At 33.0% G+C, this 14,292-nt stretch overlaps 1 protein-coding gene and 2 long non-coding RNA genes across 3 annotated transcripts in view; 2 read left to right on the top strand and 1 right to left on the bottom strand.

Annotated features, from left to right (window-relative positions):
* Positions 1-14,292, bottom strand: part of LOC138318963 (zinc finger protein-like 1 homolog) — a 433,896-nt gene that overhangs the window by 299,613 nt on the left and 119,991 nt on the right. The window lies entirely within an intron of this gene.
* Positions 362-2,922, top strand: LOC138320075 (uncharacterized). Its single transcript, XR_011208086.1, has 3 exons — positions 362-473; positions 2,284-2,490; positions 2,790-2,922. It is a non-coding gene; the product is annotated as an uncharacterized lncRNA (long non-coding RNA).
* Positions 7,494-11,451, top strand: LOC138320074 (uncharacterized). Its single transcript, XR_011208085.1, has 2 exons — positions 7,494-9,423; positions 11,371-11,451. It is a non-coding gene; the product is annotated as an uncharacterized lncRNA (long non-coding RNA).

Genomic DNA, 14,292 nt, shown 5'->3' with positions numbered 1-14,292 from the left:
TTTCCACTTCTTTGATGGCACCTGTCGAATTGTACCCAAATATTAACACAAAAAAGACATGTATTTTCACTCTTACGACGTCCTGCCACAATGTTAAGCGATATACTGGTCTTTACTTCGTCATATTATTGTAACATTATTATCGTGGAAAATTGACACGCATTCCTTTGTATCCTAACGGTCATACATATTATTGCATGTCATGTCCATTTACTAACGACGCATTATTGTTTTCCTCAAATAACAACACTACAATCGTGAGATGGACATCGCTTATTGGCTGTGATTCTACCAGTAGTGGACACGCCTGGTCACTAACCACACAAACACTGGTCAGTATATAAGACGTGGTCACAAATAGATAAAATACTCGTAACCGGAAACGAATTATACGTTGTGTTACGTTAAACAACTCATAAAGGGAATCCTTTTTATTGACTAGGGTAGTCAATTTGCGGGTCGACAACAAACAGGTCTGTATATTAGTTACAAGTTAGAAACCATGAAATACTGGCGAATATCATCATTACGTTGTATTTTTCTATTTTCTCATACGATAAAAATATTTTTTGGTGAAAAAAACAGGACATATTACACCATCTTTATAGCCGCAGTGTTTATCATTATTTAAGCATTGGTGTAACTATTTTTTAATTTCATAGGGTTATGAAAGAAATCTTGTCTGCAAGCTGTGAGAATCCGCTCACAAAAGTTTGCAAACAAAATTTATTTCATAACCCTATGAAGTTAAAAAAATAGTTACGTCAATGGTTATAATTAATTTATCAGACTACTTGATAACATAAAGTACGTTTAAACGTACGATTCTTTTGATTTTCCAATAGATTATTTTTTCTAAATCAATACGCAACGTCGACGTCCTTATTGTGACGTCATGATTACGTCGGATTTTCGCGCCATTCTCGGAATTTTTTCTTCATAGTATATGAAGAAAACGAATCTGCGAATAGGAGAGTTGGATTTACTATGAAAACAAACAAAAATTAATTATATAATTATAAATGATCTTTTCACTCCGGCTGTAGAAACAACTTAATGTATGTACTTGGTTTTTTTTAATCTTCTTGTTCGTTTTCACTCCGTACTTCACCGTAAAGTCTACTTACTTTTCACGCTTAACTAATCTACTTACTTTTCACGCTTAGCTAATTTTGTCAAAAATGATCAAAACGTTTGCTTTTAAAGTTATAGTGCATGCTAATTTCACTGTAACGATATATCACTTAGACATTTGATACAATAAGTATTTTAACATTGACATGTAACTTGTTGATTTAGCTCCCCAAAGGCATATGTCGGCCTATTAGAGATCCGAGATGTAAGAATCATATATTCCTACAATTTCAACAAATTATATTTCGAATAACGAAAAAGGATCAAACAACAGGCATTGCCTATTTTAGTAAATATATTCCTAGTTTTGAGCAAAGCGCCTTCAATCACCGCCATGTTCAGTGACTTCGGGTTTTGTGGATTGCGAATCGTATCACGTGACTGACGTTCGATATGACCTGTACGTGGTGAATGTGTTTGTTTACGTTTTCCTTTTGGCAAATATGGGCAAATCATGCTGGTATATGTACACAGAACATCCCATTCACACATTACCAAAAAGCATTGTGTTTCAATTATTATATTGTGCGAGCATTATTTTCTTTGTAGATCAAGTCTGTTGAGGCACATGTTTTGTTTATGAAAAATTGTTGACATTTTCTGTTGGTTTCACAACTCGGAAAAGTTCGGAACGTGAAAAAGTATTTTTTAAAAATGCTTCCAGTGCTTCAACTTTATAAAAAGTGGTATAATTAGAAAGTTTAAAACTCAGACAGACGGAGAAAATTATGTATAACACTTAAACAGTTTTCATTATGACAAAAAGAGCGAAAGAGATCGACCATACAACTTTAAAGTTGACATATCTCTTATATAAGATTAGTGATCTCAAGTTACCATATGGCGTTATATATATACGATATGCGTTTATCTCAGAAATTTACTAAAGATTATGTATCATTCAATAAATTTATAAGAGATGCAGACGTATCTTCATAATTCATAATCTAGTTCTTAGAATGTTGTTATTACCATTTAAAATCAACGCATAATCTTTCTTTAAACATGGACACAAGTTTCGTCATTTCGGTAATTATTTTACTGTCACAATTACATATCAATGTTCATATAAACTATGTCTTTTTGTAATATACATGTAAACGTTCCTAAACACAATGATAATTTATATTGTTTTGGTTCGTTTTACAGACACTATGAAGTCAATCCTGGCTGTGATTCTGTTTCTGTGTTTCACCGGAGTCGTGGTTAGTCAGAGAGGTCTCGGGTATTTAATTGCGGGTGGCCTGATTGGTGCTGGCTTGGCAAGACGGGGAGGATTTCGCGGTGGTTTTTACCCACGTCCTTATCCTTACTACGGGGGATATGGATACAGACGTTGGGGACCGAGACGCTATTGTAAGTATTTCACCATTGTACAAATCGTAATACATTCAAAGTTTATCAACCTCCATACTGTCGGATGTAAAGTTTATATAATTAAGAAAAAGACAAATTTCATATATATTATTAGTAAATTGATACTATCAAATCCATACGATATCAATTTTTGAATTATTGAAATCCAGAGGAAAATACATTAAAATCATGAAAAAAAGACTAAACCTAAAGTGATTATCCAAAAGAAGACTATTTATTACCATAAATGTTGTGACTGAGGAAAGTAAAATTTATTGATAACTTTCTTTTCTTTTCAGATGGATAGACTCCACATTCATGTAATAAAGCACTGAACTCTACACAAAATGAAAGAGCAGCTTTGTTTTTAGCCATACATCATCTATATTAAATAGTTTTTTTTTATAATAAATATACTCATATAACAATTTATTGGCGATTTTCTTTTAAATTATATCAAAGATTCACATTCAACCTAACAAATCTTCATCTCAATTTAAATGTTTATTGAATTTGAGATAAAATATTAAGACAAAATTTGAATAAGAAGGAAAAGTTCTGTGTTCCTGAATGGTTAGTCTTTACTTAACATATATATCAGTTTAGAGCGGACTTCGGATTGCGATGGTCAATGTTCAGTACGCGAACAAAGCACGAGGTTGAGGTCAAAGGTGATATGAATTCTCCAACTGGACTGCACAGATTAATGTTTTTTTGCATATGACGTTTTACAAATTCCTGTTTAGCACGCGAATATGTTGTACGTGTACAGGCTGTCTTGCCCCAGGTAAGACAGAGACATCCGACCCTCACTGAAAGTGCAGATACCTCTGTCCGATGGGATAGAATAGAATTTGTGATTCATGTCATGTTGATATCGGAGATGAATTTTACTATCTTTTTAAATGTGAAAACACCCAAATTAAAGCTATTAGAGAAAAAATATTTTGCTCAGTTCTACACCAAATCCTTCATTGTTAAATTAGAGCGTCCAAGGAATGTTTGAAGTATCCAAGTTATTAATGCAATTTTTTTCTAAGAGCGGTAATGATATTACTAAATTTTAATGCTATACAGTTCTAAATTTCTGTTTTTTTATACCCTGTAGATTGTGTGTTCACATCATCATTGATATGTCTTTGTATATTAATATGTCCTCATGATACACATCTTCATGTGTCTGTGTCTTGAAATCATAATTCTTGTTAAGTAACCTACTTGAAACATACGTAACTATAACAACGCACTGACTTTTTAAAATGATATAAAAGTAATAAATGGCAAGTTCATGTTTTTAATCAAGTGTAGATTCCATACGGCTGAACCAAGTGTTACTTTCTAACGTTTGATTCCGGTTACGTTGTGAAGGATACCGGAAATACACCACCGACCTACGGTCATTATCTGGCAACTGCCCACGCTGGTTTCGAGCTCGGATCAATAGGTGGAGGGACAGTGGTAATATGCAGGAATAATTAAGCCAGTTAGTTAAATGGTCCTTTGTCCATATAATCATTTTGAAATCTTAACATGCTCCGATATGCTAGAAAATGTAAAACTAGATTAGTCAGGTTGTAAAACTAGATTAGAAGTAGTTGTGCGGCAGAATTCAGACAGGTTATGCAATCCAAAGTCTAAAGGCAAAAAAACTAAGTCACATGCATAATATCATATTATCTCATTATAGATATTTTACACCTATTTCAAAATTATTTTATTCATTAAAACTTTCTGACATTAAGCGACATGAATGTCGAATCGTTATGCTGAAAATATAGCTAGAATTTTTTCATTTGATTTTATTTATTTTCGTGGAAGAAATTATCCATTCCTTATATCAACAATTTCTATCTAGAAAATAAATCTATGAAAATATGTGCTGAAACAGAAAAAAATTGTATATCAACTATAAACTGTCTACGACAGAACAGATAGTAGACTTGCTGTTTCCTCTGCACTCTGGTGTCCCCATTATATAATTACTCGATCATGTTATCTATCATTTTCGGTTCACTTCCTAGAAACACACCAGATTAAGTTTAACGAATTGTTTCACTTCACAGTACAATAGTCAATGAACTCATGAAATCATAAAGCACACAGGTGTGACCCTTATTTATATACATCTATCATTCCGTTCTTTCGTGCTTTCTCCGTACTTACCATATAAGGAGAACTCAAACCAAGTACACAAGTTTACACAATAATAAATACATACTGTAACAGCAACCTAATTCTTGATAAACAACTCTAAATGCATTTTTGATTCGCGGATATATTTATGAAGAAAAAAAATCTGTCATATCGCAAAATAGTAATCAATGTGATTTGTTTGTTATGGTCAAAGAACATTGTATTGCAAAAACATCAAGGGCAGACCAAATGGTATAGTCACAAAAAGAGGGCCTCCAATCAAAGGGAACTTGTTCTCCCATACTTGACAGGGATATCCCGCGGTTGCTGTCTTTTACCGGAGAAGGGAAAAGAGAGACGACACGCGCTAGACAGTGACGTCATCAATACATGCGGCGACCATTTTTTGCATACAACGACATTCATATCAACTGAATTTTCACCATTTCTCGCTAAAGTATGGAAGAAAAGTAATCTTACATGGGCCTGTCAGGTGGACAGTAATATTTCAACCCTCGTAAAAGATTTTGACCATCAACCCTTGGCAAGCCTCGGGTTGACCAGTAAAAATCTTTCACTCGGGTTGAGATATCCCTGTCCACGTGACAGGCCCATGTAAGATTCTATTAGTCACATACAAGTCGGGATATCGCCTGTTCTTATCTATTTAAACATTTTTAGGTGTTAAGAGCACTGACATTAGATTTTACATTTACTTCTATGAAAATCACAAGGTTTTTTTATCAGTTTTTAAAACCACCTCACATTGACTTCATCTGTGTACTTTACGCCGCAATGTACGCGTATTTGTTTAATTTCACGACGGGGAGCAATTACCACTTTCTAATTTGTAAAAAGAAATGTTCGCGCAATATCGCAAAAGGCATGTAGTTTACTATTAGGCTCCATTCAGTTTTGTTTATCTATTGTTTAACGGGATTAAAGGATTTGTGCAGCCAATTTTTTATAATACGTCAGGATATCGCTTTGGATGAATGAAGAATTAAGTCCCACTCAACGAATCGCCTAACTTTTAGCGCTATCGGTTGATTTTGGTCGTGATTTACGAGTAGTGTCGACTACGTAGTGTTCAAATGAAAAATGAAATTACTTGTATACAGGCATTATAAATAGATAAAATATCTTGTACCTTTTTAAAAAATATACTAAGTGATATTTAAATAAGTATATTTAGTGTGCTAATGTTGTAACCCTTCTTGTATGACTATACATGTACATTTGAAACGGTGAAAATACATGCGTAGAATTTTTACTAATACCTTAGAAATTACGGAAGATTGCTATATGCCATGCAGTAATTGCAGTACTAAACTGGAATATTTTTTAAGGATAAACCTTTAGTTGAAATAGTTCTTAGAACCATTTTTGTTTCTGAATAAGTCAACTTCCATTATTGTTTTACCTGTGTACGACATATATATATAATATGTAATATATATTCCTAGGTATGATCAGGGATATTTTATTTCCATTTGCTTTTACATCTTCATTTTTAAAATGGAGGTGGCAATAAAAAAAACCTAGAGCATAGATTACGGGGTTTCCATAATTCAAATTACAATCCAATTAACAGATGTCCTAATTACCTCATTGACAGTAAGACAATAGCAAATACTCGATATAGTCCACCGAATAGCAAATTGTCCGCGGCCAGGTAATTACAAATGAGTTCGATGAATGGCGTTGTGTACAGGTAAACAACATCCTGGTCAAGGTATTACATAACCATCAAACCAAAGGCATGGCTAATTCTATATCTATATCGGTGTATCTACTCGTGTATCGATTAAAAATTGAAAGCAACCGCATGGTATGAAAAAATAGTTTGTTTTGCTTAATATCTCAATATTTTGATCTTTGATATTACCAAAAATAAATTCTTTCTACCACATGTTGAAACGTTTTACGGTATTGTAATAAATGTATCTCGATTTAATCGGTTAGCAACATACAACACAGTGTTTGTAATGATCAATCATCGGTGTGTACGTACGTCAAGCATCATATCCTTAATGATTTAATCAAGGATTTCTTAAATTGTTACGGAAAATTTCATTTTAAAGTTTGCAATTCACAGATACAGACTACAGGAAAATATTATCTAATTAAAGCTTATTCGTTGCTGAACTCCTCGACAAAAAATCCGAAACTTTTATTTCTGTGAGGATTTTCTTTCATAATTACACGAAGATACCTGTTATTAGAGCATAAATTAGAGTATTTGAAACATAGAATTTCACTCTTTTAGTTATTCAAACTACAAAGTTATTGTTCGATTATAATTAACTTAACTCAAAAGTAATCATAAAACATCGTTGATCGGCTTTTTCCTGTGACCGTCGTTGTAAGTGATGGCACATCAGTTATAGTACAGCTATAAGCCACGGACTATTATGACGTCACATGGTTTAGAGCTAGAAAATATGCATAATCCGGTGGTCAGAAAATTTGACCTCGATATCGGCGGCTTACATGTTATTCCGGTCGCGCGCGGCACGGAGAGGTTTCTACACGTGCTAATAAAGCCATTTCCAGCATAAACTGAAATTGTCATTTTTGACTGCACAAATCCTTTAACATTAATATGGCGACATTTAATCTTCCGTAAACAAACCCTCGTAAAATCGAGTCACCTGATAGGTGACCGCAGCTCTGTACTAATTAACCTATTATAGATCCATTATCTCGAAGTAAACAACCTTTGTGGTCGTAATGATGTATTGTTGATTATTGACAAAGAATCAATCATAATTAAACACTGAAATTGTAAAATACAATAAACCTGTAGTCCTTCTTTATTGTATATAAAGACGTTTCAATCGCCAATCTCAACTTCCAGAACACACCTCGACACCTTCAGGAGGTAAGAATTAAGATTAAGGTAATTCAAACCGGCCAAGTGCAGAATTTCGAATGAATTTCTCATTTCATAAGTATTACTATTAATAATATTAGTGTAGAGAACCATGCGGTAGATTAGCACTTAGCTTATTAATATGTAACTCATCCTCCGTCAATATATAATGTTTGATACTATGTAAGGACGTAATCTTAAAGATGCTCCATGCGCTGAGAAATGGTATTTTTTTCACCATCAAAAACAGGAGCAGACAATTTAATATTTTTCTTCAGTTACAAAAGTTACTTACTTTACACCATTACCTCCATTGAAAAGTTTGAGCTCCTAATTTTAATTCAGGTTAAAAATATGAAAAATAATAAATTGCATCCCGAACACATTCTGTGGCACTACATCCTAAATGGAATTACGTACTGATTGCGCATGCACCAAAGGCAAAATAAATTATTTTACACAATTATATGTGTTAGTTAGACATATTTATGTATGATTAAACACCAACTATTGTTCAAATGATGAATGTCATTTATGCTTTTTTGGCGATTGAGCATCTTTAACCGTATATACCAAACAGATTGTCGAATTGTCAAGGCAACATGTCACTCGCAACAATTCGTTAATACATTACTTCTTTGATAATCCCTGTATGATATTATATGTGAATGTTTGATGTAAAATCTTCTACAAGTTTGCTGAATCCCTTACCGTTATGTAGTAACAGTGAGTACAATGTCTCTATAACATAGCCTTAAATACATACAGTATATGTAATGTACCCCATTCGTCGGACTGACTACTTAGTCCCCACAACAACCATATAAAGCTCATGATAACAAAACTCTCGGAAGCTCAAACCCCTTTTTGAACAGATTATTTAGTTTGAGTAAACATTTAATTCAACTCTCTTATATTATGCCTAAACTTTCTTTTATTTTCAATTCTTTGTGTCACATTTATATGTCATACACAGTTTGAATTACAATTTATTATAAGAAAACTTTCATTGCATAATAATACTAAGTAAATACGCTCTAAGATAATATCAAAAAATAGAGTTAAAAGATCTAGTCAACAAAGTTTGAAAGGTATTTACAATGTATTTCTGACTGCAGACCAGCCTATATCTCAAATACCCTGTGTTCCTCGAATTATTTTCAGTCTCCAGCTTGTCGAGTTACCGGGAATTTTCTGCATTACTTCATAAACTTAATTATTGTTAAAAGGTGGAATCTCAGCGTTCATTGTTCGAAATATGATGTTTAATTTCAACGACTATTTATGAACATGAAGAGAAACAAGTCCACATTGTTTTCTATCTATGGATCTAAGGGTTGTTTTTGTCAGAAAATAAATAATTTTAATAAATAGTTGATCTTAGTCAGTTTATACTGGTTCAAATTGTTTCATTACGCTTCCCTGTTTCTGACAAACATTCCTCATTTAATCACGAACATTGAACTTTAAAACTTTTATTATCATATTCTATTATAATCCTTCCAAATATTAAAACATTTTGACCATTAAAACAGTATTATACCAAGAATTATGAATTCTAACCAAACATGTGTATGTAATATAACTAGTATTTCGACATCAGGTTAATGCTATTTTTCATAGTTTTTTTCAGCATGAAGGTAAACAAAATTGCCTGCTACATCCTAGTGACTTGTCTGGTCAGTATCCAGGTAAATGCTAAATTGAGAGATATCATTGGAGCAGGACTTTTAGCCTATGGTGCTAGTCGTATATTCGGAAGAGGCAGAGGTTACCATGGTGGCTATAATTACGGATTTAACCAGCCATACCGCCGTGGCTTTCACAATCCATTAAACCCATACGGCTACCAGTACCCAGCAGCAGGATTAGGTGGCGGCTTAGGTGCTGTTATTGGGGCCGGGCCATATGCACTTGGCTAACATGTGAGTATCATTTTATTTGGGTTAATAGTTTTAATTGACTAACATGTTAGTATTATTTATTTGGGTCAGTAGTTTTAATTGGCTAGTATTGAGTCTTATTTTATTTGGGTCTGTAGTTTTAATTGGATAACATGTGAATACTATTCTATTTGGGTCAGTAGTTTTAATTGGCTAGTATTGAGTCTTATTTTATTTGGTTCTGTAGTTTTAATTGGATAACATGTGAATACTATTCTATTTGGGTCAGTAGTTTTAATTGGCTAGTATTGAGTCTTATTTTATTTGGTTCTGTAGTTTTAATTGGATAACATGTGAATACTATTCTATTTGGGTCAGTAGTTTTAATTGGCTAGTATTGAGTCTTATTTTATTTGGTTCTGTAGTTTTAATTGGATAACATGTGAATACTATTCTATTTGGGTCAGTAGTTTTAATTGGCTAGTATTGAGTCTTATTTTATTTGGTTCTGTAGTTTTAATTGGATAACATGTGAATACTATTTTATTTGGGTCAGTAGTTTTAATTGGCTAGTATTGAGTATGTATGTATACTGTTAACATGTGTGTTTTAGCGGGAATCTCTTTTTAGTACATTTCGAGCTAGAAATTGTGCGTGAACATAACATCATGTCAATCTTTATTTTAATATTGTATGACTAGTTTTCATGTACACTGCACGAATCCATCAATTTTTTTTTGCGTTAAAATCACATTGTACCGGGATACGTACTGTTACAGTAACATGAACAGATTCAGATATCACATTATTTCAAATATTATTTCAAAGTGGTTGATTAAACTAAAACGATAAAGCATGTGACTTGCATTGCAAGGATGCTTTGAGATGTGCACATCTAGCAGACCAAATGTTTCATGATTCAATGACAAAAGTGTTATGTCATATCTTCGTTAAATCGAAAATCGTTGGATTTTAAGAAGTATAGCGAATATGTCAACTTAACAATTCATATCAGTATATCATTTTTATAGTATCATGTGCTGATGTTTGTTGGTTAGTTTCAATTAATCTATCACATTTAAACATGTGTGCAATACATTAACAATGAATGCTCATCAATGTAAATAAGACCCATTTGGTGTCACGTAAAACAGCTAAATGACTCTATGGAGCTGAACAGTTTTAGCTCTTTTCAACTCGTCCAACTCGAGCTTTCATAGAACGGCGACAAGTATTCTAAATGATACAAAGCATTGTAATTAATATTGCCCTGTGACATTCAATTCGGCTAAATAAATATTTTACAATTATATTTTGAAGTTTTTTTCACTTCATTGGCTTCTCAGAGATCATGCTTTATTGTTATTCATTTTCAGTTTCTATTTTGTTGATTTTTCATAATTGAAGACAGTCTTACTTAATTTTGGTTTTTTGAATTTGGTATACAATTTTAACCTTTAATCTCTGTCAGAATAGACTGTCGTGTACAAGTAGGTCAAAGTTAGGTACAACAATTTTGAAATTACACGAGCTTTAGTGAAAAATTAACTAACGAGAGTTTAGAAAACGTGAAAAATAACAGTCATGCTTTGGGGAACTTGTTTATAACTTATACCGTAGGGATTAGTTTTTTGTCTCATTCAGGGAAGCTAACCGCCACATATCATTAGAATATCTTCCCGCCATAATATATAGTGCCCAAATACAGAGTCAGTGTTCTGTTGATTATAAAATATTATCAATGGCCTGTTATAAACAAATTCTAAAGAAAATGCGCACCGACCGAGAATGACCAGTGAGGGTACATGTAGTCGTACGTACTTTACACACTGGGATGTGTAAACATAAACGATAGTCAAAATCACATGATCTTTCTATCGTGAAACATATGTAGTTATAGAATATGAAGTATGCCTAACAATTTTTGTTTATCCAATACCTCTAATTACTCAAAGTACTATATATTATAATTGCTTTTTTTTCTTTTAGGTGACTGTATTCCAATGCTCAGACAAGATATCGACCGATTATTAATATGTTTATTTTTATAATAAAATTGTTTTTAAAACTGGTGTGCGTCATTGTGACTAATTTAACATTTTACTTGGTTTATTATTAATAAAACAAAACACTTCATAGAAATACCATAATTATATAGATTTCTCTGTTCAACTGTTTTCTTCAATGCATTATTGTGGCGCGATCAATGATCAAAAATTGTTTTATCACAATTTTGTCACAATATTCACAAATTTCATTACTTCTATCATCAAAAAACGCGCCACAAAAGTTTATTATCAAATAAGGCGTCACAAGTTTGTTATCAAAATGGTACCATATACTATTGTATTATGAAAAAGACAGTGTTACAGTATTTGATTTTCAAAACAAGCGCGATAATATTACTCATGTATGTTAGCAAAAACGGCGCCAAACTATTGTATTTTCAAAAAGATTCCATAACATTGTATTACAAAATGTGTCACAATATTATACTATCAAAACATATTTCAGAATATAGTATTATAAAAAAAAAAAAAAAAACATTACGATATATACACACAAGAGCCGTCACGATAATACTTTCACAAATGCATCAAGATATATACTGTCTACAAAAGCCATCACTATATTTTACTGTCAAAAAGGCATCACGATATTGTACTGTCAAAAGACATCACGATACTTTACTGTCGCAAAGACATCACAATATTGTACTGTCACAACGGCATCACAATACTGTACTGTAAAAAAAGCATCACGATATTGTACTGTCAAAAAGGCATCACGATATTGTACTGTCAAAAGGCATCATGATACTGTACTGTCAAAAAGGCATCACGATATTGTACTGTCAAAAGACATCACGATACTTTACTGTCGCAAAGGCATCACAATATTGTACTGTCACAACGGCATCACAATACTGTACTGTAAAAAAAAGCATCACGATATTGTACTGTCAAAAAGGCATCACGATATTGTACTGTCAAAAGGCATCATGATACTGTACTGTCAAAAAGGCATCACGATATTGTACTGCCGCAAAAGGCATCAAGATAGTGTACTGTCAAAAGGCATCACAAAGTGTACTGTCAAAAGGCATCACGACATTGTACACTCAAAAGGCTTCACGATATTGCAATGTCCAAAAAAGGTATCACGACATTGTACTGTCAAAAGACAACACAATAGTGTACGGTCAAAACGCATCCCATAGTCCCATTTGTACTGTCACAAAAAGCATCGCGATATTGTACTATCAAACAAGACATCACAATATTGTACCGTTCAAAACAACTTCACGATATTGTAATGTCCGCAAAGACGTCATGATATTGTTCAATCCAAAACGTTATATCTACATTTCCGTTTTCTCTTTGCTATATATCCTTACCAACTGCGAAATCGTTTACACTTGCGTAAACGCAGTGGTTGCCGCGCAAGATTACAAACACCGGAACATTGACTTCAGCAAGTAGTGTGTAAGCGCATCTGGTTAGGCCTATATTGTTTCTGTATGAAACATCTTCAATATATTGCATGTATGAATGTTATGTAAATCTTAAATTATATATCAGCAAATGAAAAATTAACAAATATTGTGTAAATGGGATGAAAAAAGATAAAGTCAATGTGAACTATATTTTGTGTATATGTGTGACGCGCGTCATTTAAAATATCTGTACAAAAAATGCAGTTTACACACCAGTAAACAACAAACAATAAAAATCCTTGCTTAAATCACGACATTGCACTGTCAAAAGGCGTCACGATAATACGTACTGTCCAAAACGGTATCGCCATATTGTACTGTCCAAAAGGTATCACGATATTGTACTGTTCAAAAAGGCGTCAGGATATTTTACTGCCCAAAAGGCGTTATACGATATTGTACTGTCAAAAGGCGTCACGATATTGTTCTGTCCGCAAAGGCGTCATGATATTGTTCTGCCCAAAAAGGCGTCACGATATTGTACTGTCAAAAGGCGTCATGATATTTTGTACTGTCACAAAAGGAGTCTCGATTTCATATTTCCATTCTGCTTTCAGTTTCCCGTTTAATCTATCAGATTGGAATTATCAGGCTATGAACCATTTTGTCAAGCGTATGAATATGTAACGTTATTGATAATGTATACAATATATACCTACGCCTACGCGTAACGGTCAAATAATTCTAAAGTGGTTTTAAAGTTGTGCGGTCTTTAAATTCCAATAATATTAACATGTTGACAATAAAGTACAGTTTTTATGTATTGAAAAATATCTTTTCATAACTTTCATTTGTTCGCTTGTTTTAAATTGTTTTTGGGTGGAATTATAATCAGAAGCTGGTGATAAGACTGTTCAGGCTATGGAACTTGGTGACGTCAACACAAGCACAAGTGAAAACTTCAAAGGATATGCACGTATTGTTTTGAGTTTTAATGATCGGAATGGAATATATAAGTTAAACTGTTACCAGATTTGACATAAAGTTGATATGAAGCCTATCCGGAAGAAAGATAAATAGAATGGCGACTGTTTTACGTAGGTTACTGACAACATTTTGAAATAGAGTTTGAATGAGAGTTGCATACTTGTATTTGATTTCTGTCACCTCCAATCATTCTACCGAGCTAACTTCGGTGACAAACACATGCTCGACACACTGATGTACAGTACTTCCTTAAGGAATTAAATATTTCTTACGATTTTAAAGATACATTGAAGAAGTGGAGCATTGGTGTAATTATGTGTTGCCGATTTAGCACAAACAGGCAAGATGTGAGCAAACATTTAATAATTACTTAAACATATTAAAATATATTATGATTTAAGACTTCTTTGCCAGAATGATCAAGTGTACTTGAAAGTTACTTGGTTTTATCTGATCCGTCTGAAATACAACAAAACGTAGGTTAGACA

The sequence above is a fragment of the Argopecten irradians genome, chromosome 3, assembly GCF_041381155.1.
Source record: "Argopecten irradians isolate NY chromosome 3, Ai_NY, whole genome shotgun sequence".
Taxonomy (NCBI): domain Eukaryota; kingdom Metazoa; phylum Mollusca; class Bivalvia; order Pectinida; family Pectinidae; genus Argopecten; species Argopecten irradians.
The sequence above is the reverse complement of the archived record's forward strand: the minus strand, read 5'-3'. Positions and strand labels throughout refer to the sequence as shown.